Source organism: Salvia miltiorrhiza, unplaced genomic scaffold, assembly GCF_028751815.1.
Source record: "Salvia miltiorrhiza cultivar Shanhuang (shh) unplaced genomic scaffold, IMPLAD_Smil_shh original_scaffold_350_2, whole genome shotgun sequence".
Lineage (NCBI taxonomy): Eukaryota > Viridiplantae > Streptophyta > Magnoliopsida > Lamiales > Lamiaceae > Salvia > Salvia miltiorrhiza.
The window spans coordinates 506,586-515,973 of record NW_026651531.1 but is presented as its reverse complement, the minus strand read 5'-3'; positions in this window follow the sequence as shown (position 1 = coordinate 515,973).

Below are 9,388 nucleotides of genomic sequence, written 5' to 3'. Positions count from 1 at the left end.
CACCTTTGCCTTGTCCACTTGAATCCCTCTTTCTGAAACAACATGGCCTAAAACGATGCCCTCCTTGACCATAAAATGACACTTTTTGAAATTCAAGATCAGATTCTTCTCCACGCAACGTGTCAAAACCTTTTTCAAGTTGTCAAGACAGCCCTCAAACGATGCTCCATAAACTGTGAAATCGTCCATAAAGATCTCGATGCTCTTCTCGATCAAATCAGAAAAAATGCTCATCATACATCTTTGGAAAGTGCCAGGTGCATTGCACAATCCAAATAGCATCCTCTTGCAAGCATATGTTCCAAACGGGCAGGTGAAGGTAGTCTTCTCTTGATCTTCTTGATTGACATGAATTTGAAAATAGCCACTATATCCATCCAAGAAGCAAAAGAATGATTGTCCAGCCAGGCGCTCCAACATCTGATCAATGAATGGTAGAGGAAAATGGTCCTTGCGAGTGGCTGCATTTAATTTCCGATAATCGAAGCACATTCGCCATCCAGTCACAAGACGCATCAGCACCAACTCATTCTTCTCGTTCTCAACCACTTGCAACCCCGACTTCTTTGGAACCATGTGAATCGGGCTCACCCACTTGCTGTCAGAGATAGGATAAATGATTCCCAAAGCGAGAAGCTTTAGAATCTCCTTAAGGACGATCTCCCTCATGTTCGGATTCAACTTCCTCTGCGGATCTCTAACAGACTTAGCATCCGGCTCCATCAAGATGTAATGTTGACATACGTCAGGACTTATACCAGTGATATCCGCCAATGTCCACCCAATAGCCTTCTTGTGCCTCTTAAGCACGGTGATCAACTGCTGCTCCTGGCTTGCGGTCAGATCGCTGCTAATGATGACTGGAAGAGTATCAGCATCCCCCAAGTAAACATACTTCAGATTCAGAGGAAGAGGCTTGAGCTCCAGTTCAGGCAGCTTCTCATCGGATCTCAGTGGTCTGTCGTATGGTGTCTGTTTGGGCAAACAGAACTGGCTTCCCGAACTGACCACCTCCAGTTGTGCATAAAGAGACATGATGGCCTCCTTGACCTCTGCATTGTTCATCCCTTGAGCATCAAAATCTGTCCAACTCTTGATCATAGTGAACTCCAACTTATCCTGCATGAATTCGGTCTCAAGAAATTCTTGGACAAGAGGGTCAATCATATCAATAGAATAAGAATTTTCAGCATCATTAGGAGTTTTCATGGCATCATCCATACTAAAAGTGTATTTCTCCCCATGATAATCCAGACAAATCGTGCCATTACTAACATCTATGATCGACTTTGCAGTTCTTAAGAACAGACGACCTAAAAGGACTCCCGTTGAACCCTTAGATTGCACTCCACTCATTCTCACCACATAGAAATCGGCAGGATAAACAAAATTATTCACACTCACAAGAACATTCTCAAGCAAACCCTCGGGATAAACACAAGACCTATCGGCTAACTGGATGACCACTCTAGTATCTACCAATTCTACACCCGACAATCTATTATAAACAGTGAGAGGCATAACATTGATAGACGCTCCTAAGTCACACATAGCATGCTCGATCCTAGTATCACCAATGTAAATGGGAAGAGAAAACATACCAGGATCTTTGCATTTGGCGGGTAACTCCTTCTTGAGTGCAGCTGAGACGTTCTCGCCCATCACAATCTTTCCAGTTGCCTTGGACTTTCCAGCTATGAAGTCCTTCACAAATTTCCCAAAAGGAGGGATCTTCAACGCTTGCAAGAATGGAAGATTCACTTCAAGTTTGCCAAAGATCTTCACAAAATCAATGAGTTCCTCTTCCGGCTTCTTCCTCGCCAATCTTCCTGGAAAGGGGACTGATGTTGCAACCTTGGGATCATGTAAGCTCAAAGGTTTAGAGACCTTGGTCTGCTCATCTTCGTTGGATTCAAGTGCTGCTCCTTTCCCCTTCTGCTCAGCTGTCGGCCCCTTGCTCTGTTTGGCCAAATGGGGCTGTTCTGCCTGCTGAATGACTGGATCTTTTGTGCCAACAGAACTTTCGAATTCTTCCACATGAAATTCGACTCCAGAATCTGCCTGCGGTCCATCTTGAGAGTTCTAGGGTGTCGGTCCGTCCAACTCTGTACCGCTCCTCAAGGTGATCTTGTTGACATTCTCCTTGGGATTCACATGAACTTGAGATGGCAAAGCTCCATTATTTTCCTTAAGCTGATTCATGGATGTGGCGAGCTGAGACATCTGACGAGATAGTCCTTCGATTTGCACCTTCTGCTCGGCTTGAGATTGTTGAAGCTGTTGCACATTATTTTGCAGAAATTGCTGGTTGCCAATCAAATCCGCCATCATCTCCTCAAGTGACTTGCCTTGCTTCTCGGGAGGATGTTGCTGAGCTTGTGGAGCTTGATACCATGTCCTTTGATGTGGAGGACGGTAGTTTTGCTGCTGTGGCTGCTGCATCGTTGGTGGTTGCTTTGGCTCGGGATCTCTCCATCGGAAATTGGGATGGTTTCTCCATGGAGCATTGTGATTGTTCGCGTACTGGTCCCGTTTGGGCAAATGGGGCAGTGGCGCGTCACAACTGTAAAAATTGTGGGAAGAATTTACATGGGCTTGATACTCTTCCTCATCCCCTGTGCATTGCAAACTCGTGTGGCCTGAATTACCGCATGTTCCACATGGCTTTTCTGTCGGTTGTCCAGCGGTTGCAACCTTCTCCACCACAGTACTCAACATTCTCTCCAATTTCCCCATCCTTGCTTCGAACTTCTCCTCAAAATCTGATGAACTAGCTTGAGCAGCTTTCTTGAGCAGTTGGATGCGCGGCTCCTCATATTCCCTCGTAGCTTCCACCAAGTGTTGAATTAATCTTTTGGCTTCACTCACCGTATTTTGGGAAAATCCCCTCCACTTGCTGAGTTCACCAAATTCTTAGTGTCAACGGTCATCCCTTGGTAGAAATACTGCAACAAGTCACCCTCAGAAAACTTGTGGTTTGGGCAACTATCCACCAATCTTCTAAATCTGGTCCAGTAGGCGCTTAACGATTCATCATACTCCTGCTTTGCATCACTGATCTCCTTCTTTAGCGCGTTCGTCTTGGTGGGAGGGAAAAAGTGCTCCAAGAATAGCCTTTTCATCTCCGCCCATGTAGTGATAGAATACGGTGGAAGACTCGCGAACCAAGAGTTCGCCTCTGCTGTCATGGTGAAGGGAAAAGCAGCTAATCTGAAGTGTTCCTCCGTTACATCAGTGGGGCGCTTCTGTACCTTGCAAATCTTGATGAATTCGCTCAGGAAATTATATGGATCTTCTCCTTTCTTCCCGTAGTACTTAGGAAGAACATTAAGCAATCCAAGCTTAATTTCTATAGCAGTAGCAGCCGCCGGCATCCGGATCGGAGTTGGGGGGTCATCAGCTTCGTGGCTGGAGAGATCGCACAGTCTCGGATCGTCAGCCATGTCACTCTCAGTACTTGCAACCGAAATTGAGTCGGTTTCTTCTTCACAGTCTGATTCTGTCTCCGAGTCGTGGTCTGTTTGGGCAAACAGAACCTCTTCCGCAGCTACAGAACTGGGTTTCTCCTCGACGAACTGTTCTGGTCGAATGGGAAGGTCAGCCTGCGAATCCAGCAGATCCAGTAGCTTCCTCGCCTTCGCCTCCTTCCTTAGCTTCTTCGCGGTCTTCTCAATTTCACTATCGAAGAGGAGGTTTGGCTTGGACGATCTGCTCATAAACAAAGAAAATAAAAAAAAGAAAAATAGACAAAGGGAAAAGAATTAATTAACACCGCTCCCCGGCAACGGCGCCAATTTGGTGGACGTCGCCAACCACCAAAATAATTCATGCGGAATTACCAAAATAAATTACGCAAATTATAGTGTGCATACAGTCGCATGGGATGCGACGGGTCGGATTCGTCTTTAATCTGACCCGGATAACAAACTATATATTGCAAATTTGACAATTAAAAGCTAATATCAAGCTGTTGTGCAGGGGCTACCACTTGCGCCTTAAGCCTTTGCGCCTCCACGAGGTCGCGTGTTCAAACCCAGGGAGGACCGAATTTTATGTAATTTGTTTTATTTGTTCCCTTTTCTTTGCGTTTTTTGATTTTTTTTTTCCAGTTTTTTCTTTTCTTTTTCCTTACTATGCGTTTATACTGTTTTTTATTTATTTTTTTTTGGGGTTTTTTTATGTTTGTTTTTCATTCTTTTTATTTTAGTTTTTTCTTTCTTTTCATTTTTTACTGTTTCTTTTTACAATATTTTTTATTTTATTTTTAGGTATTTTATTGATTTCAAAATAATTGTTATTATGATAAAATTATTTTTTACTGTTTCTTTTTTTTTCTTTTTGCTGTTTTTCTTTTAGGGGGATTTGCTAGATGAAAATTAAATTGTGGAATTTTTATCAAAAAAAATTTCGGTTTTACCACTTCTTTAATTTATTTGGGCAAGTATTTTTGTTAGGCAATATTAGATCAAGTAATTATTATCATAATAAAAAGTAATTATTAACTTGAACAAATGTAATGTTTTAAACTCGTAACATTTGTTTATGATAATTATTACTTTTATTTATGAAAACTTATACTTTTAGTTATTTGGTCAAATAATTATTATAGCAATAAAACGTAATTATTGTTGGTAAAAAGTAACCATTGATGTGATGAAAGGTAATGTTTAGAAAATATTACATTTCCTCACTATAATGTTTATTTTTATTCATAAGAACATTTACTTATAATGTTTCTAAATTATTATGTATGAAAATAAACATTACATCCAGAAAATGTAATACTTATAATGTATGAAAATAGTCATTTATCTGATATTCTAAACTCAATCAATCAAGTGTTTAGGGTTTAGTTTTTAAGGTTTAGGGTTTAGAATTTAGTGTTTAGGGTTTAGAAAATATAATATTTTATATTAAATGAAATTAAATTCTTATATTAATATGAATATACATGTGTGTCAACAAATGTATATCTTACACTGATTGAAAGTAAATATTTGTATTATGAAATGTAATTTAAAAAAAAATTACATTTCAAATTTCTTAGTATTTTGCACTTTTTAATTAATAATAGGAAAAGTAATACTCCCTCCGTCCCAATAAAAGTGGCCACTTTTTTTTGGGCACGGAGATTAAAAAATTGAGTGTTATATGTTTTAATAGAGTGTGGCCTACAATTGTTGACCAAATTAGTGAGTAATTGTTGACTTAATTAAAGTAATTTTGGCATTTTTAGAAAGTGGCCTGCAATTGTTGACCAAATTAGTGAGTAATTGTTGACTTAATTAAAGTAAACTTTTGCCATTTTTAGAAAGTAGCCACTTTTAATGGGACACCCAAAAAGGAAATGTGGCCACTTTTATTGGGACGGAGGGAGTACTTATTTTCAATGAAAGTAAACATTACGTCTAGAAAATGTAATACTTATAATGTATGAAAATAGTCATTTGTTTGATATTATAAATCCAATCTGATGAGGAGTGAGGATCCCATCAACCATCCTACCCCAAACAAGGACAGCGGCGCCGACTTAGCCCTGGAACACACTCGACTCAAGAAGCGTGAATACACCACACGATGTCGAAATAATACAACGGCGACGATTGATGTCGGCGCAGGCTAAGAAAGAAGCTGGTTTAAACCCCAGGCCCACTCGGATCGAAAGAGGCAAAGCCATATCATAAAAGATAACGGCGCCGTCGAATGTCTGCGCAGACTAGAAAGGACAGCGCAGCACTAAAGCGACATCCGGAGAAGACCTAGGGAGTGGAAACAACCAGCAGTGAGAGCTGGAAAAGAGCACGTGTTCAACAAAAAGCTGCAAAATAGTTAGAGAGTTTGTTAGTGGAGAGAGAAACGTTCACGTACGCCGCATGTGGAGTACGTGAACGACATGAAAAGCCCCTTTTACCCTTCGCCCTAATGTAATCCTATAAATACGCTTTGTAAACCAATATTTGATATATGCAATTTTACCTTAAGAAATCTCATATGCAAGTTTTCAAGCAAACTCTCTCTCACACTGCGATACAGGTGATTCCGACGTCCTTTTCCGACTAGTTTAGATAGGTTTGAACGTTAGACTTCACCACAATCAATCAAGTGTTTAGGGTTTAGTGTTTAATGTTTAGGGTTTAGAAAATATAATACTTTATATTAAATGAAATTATATCCTTATATTAATATGAATATATATTTGTGCCAACGAATGTAAATCTTATATTGATCGAAAGTAAATATTTGTATTATGAAATGTAAAATTAATTTTTTAAAATTAAATTTCAAATGTCTTAGTATTTTGCACTTTTAATTAATAATATGAAAAGTACTACTTATTTTCAATGAAAGTAAATATTATGTCTAGAAAATGTAGTACTTATAATGTATGAAATTAGTCATTTTATTTGATATTCTGAACTCAATCAATCAAATGTTTAAGGTTTAGTTTTCATGGTTTAGGGTTTAGAAAATATATTATTTTGTATTAAATGAAATTAAATCCTTATATTAATATGAATATACACGTGTGCCAACAAATGTATATCTTATACTGATTGAAAATAAATATTTGTATTATTAAATGTAAAATTGATTTTTTTAGATTAAATTTCAATTTCTTAGAATTTTGCACTTTTTAATTAATAATAGAAAAAGTAATACTTATTTTCAATAAAAGTAAAAATTACGTCTAGAAAATGTAATACTTATATTGAATAAAAGTAAATACTTATATTAACATAAGTATACATTTGTGCGAACAAATGTATATCTTATGCTTATGAAAAGTAATTATTCCTATTAGGGTTCAATATTTAGTATTCAGGATTTAAGATTTAGTTTTCAAGGTTTAGGGTTTAGTTTTCATGGTTTAGGATTTAGTTTATATAATACTTTATATTTAATGAAGATAAATACTTATATTAACATATATAAATATTTGTGCTAAGAAAAGTACATTTTATACTTATTAAAAGTAACTATAATCTTAATAAAAAAAAGTTATTATTCATAAGAATAAATGTAATATTTTAAAATTATTACTTGTTTCACGAAAATTTATAATTATAATCATCCGGTTAAGTAATTATGGTTGTAAGAAAAAATAACCATTGATATGAGTAAAGGTAATATGAAAAAGAATGAAAAAATAGAAGAAAATAAGTAAGCTAACAAAAAGAAAAAACAGCGAAAATTAAAAAAGACAAAAAAGTTGAAACAAAAAAAAAACTGGAAAACAGCAAAATCGAAAAAGAAACAACAAAAGCAAAAAACTGTGGAAAAAAAAAAGAGGAACCCAAAAAGAAGCAAAAAAATCGAATAAGCAAGAAAAATGGGAAAAGGCGGTTTCAAACCTATGACCTTTTGGATAGAGGAGCGCACTTGAAGTCATCAACCACTACACCACAGAACAGTTTTGAACTTACATACGATGCGCGCCGGGTTGGATCCGACCCGTCGCACTATGCGACCGCCGCACAGAAGACTAACTCAATAAATTAATACAATGGCAAGCAGGGTCGATCCCATAGAGAGCAGTTAAAAATCATTCAAATCCCTAAATCTATAAAAACGGTGATGCCACCACGCCTTAAATTTAAGAGGAGTTAATTAAACTAAGAATGCAGAATTAAATCAAATAAAATACGCTTGAAGTAAATATATGAAAAGGGTAATTCGGCTCAAATAAATCCACTCTAATTCAACTCTGATCCTCGACGCAATAATTAATCAATCCCTATCAACCAACCAGTTATAGGATACCGTGAAACGCAACGGACGTACCCCAATTCCTACTTACTGTGTCGATAAACAGCTGGAGACGCCAAACCTGCTTATTTCCCTTATTAAAATATAACCTAGCTGGAGACGCCAGACCTAGATTTAATATTCTAACAGCATTACGATGAAGGAACCCAATTTATATCAATTATCCTAGAGACGCTAGTAATAATTAATATACCAATTAATTCTTACTACGAGCATGGTAGTTGTATCACTAATCAGCCCTATTCCAACAATTACGGATTGGCAGGAACTAATTGACTGTAATCTAATTAAACTTAAGTTGATCAGGCTTAAATAAAATCAGAATTATCTTTAAACCTAGGAATTAATCGGAATCAATAGGAATCAATTTTAAAATCAATTAGGTCTCACAGATCATTAAATTAGAGTTTCATTATTCTCGCCGAACTAAAAGAATTAGCTACTCATGCTTAAACTAAGAACAATCAAATAAATAAAAATAAACATAAATAAAATAACGAACAATACTTAAGGAAATTAATTGCAGGAATTTAAAAGAAACTTGAACCAATTGAAGAAGAAATCGTATGCCTCCTTCGAACCAATCCAGCCGCAATTCAATAAAATAAAAGCAAGAATTAAATCTAAAGCTAAACTAAGAAATCAAATACGAAAAGGTTGGAATCGAATTGCATGAAAAACAAAGTTGCATGGAATTTAAAAGTCAACTCTCAAAAACTTGAATCAGCTATTGCGGCTGTCAAAGTATGTAAAAGTGAATGTGTGTAAAAGTGAATTAAACCTAAACTATATATATGCTATCTATGCATGCATGCGGCGCCTCTCTCCAAAATTTAGGAAATAAATCCCTACAGGGCGCCGCTTGATCTAACAAAATGGGCTTCGACCCTTTTACCTAATTAAGTCCAAAATAAAATAAAACTAAGAGTTTTGAGCTTTATAAAAATATAACAAGTAATTAAAAGCCCAATCTCTACTATCTTCCATCTCCACATCGAATCTCCGTTGCAAGCTCGTCTTTCTCCAATTTCTCCCAATTAGCAGCTCCATCTCCAATTCTTCTCATTCCTGCGCCAAAACATAGCAAACTATGTAATATCACATGAAACCACGGCGAAACGCACACTAAACTAGGTAGCTAAAATACACACATCAAGTACCCACACTTCACTCGTGTCGGATTTCTCACACTTAGCACAACCCGTGCTAAGATTTCTCAGAGTCAAAGTACTTTCCTGAACTCTGAATCACTCAAACACTCTACTCTTTCTTCTTGAAATGAGGTTTGAACGGTTGCCAACTATACTTCAAAGAACAAGTTCTTTGGAGCAAGTTTGACCTAGGCTTCTGGATAAACAGAGGTTTGCCTAAGGTCTAAGAGAATATATGTAATCAGCAGTGACTGATTTTGGCTTTGGAATTCTCTTCTTCGATTCAAGCTTTGGGGAGGTTAAGCTTTAGGCTGAGTAGCGATTTTGGCAGAGCTTCAGCTTATGTCGTTGAATCGGTGAAGATTGAAGTAATCCTCGAACGCTATTTATAGGAGAGGTCTTGAATAGATCCGTTGGCGGAGAACGTCTTCAAGATTTCTTCCGTTAGAAAGCATTTCAAATTTGGGCTG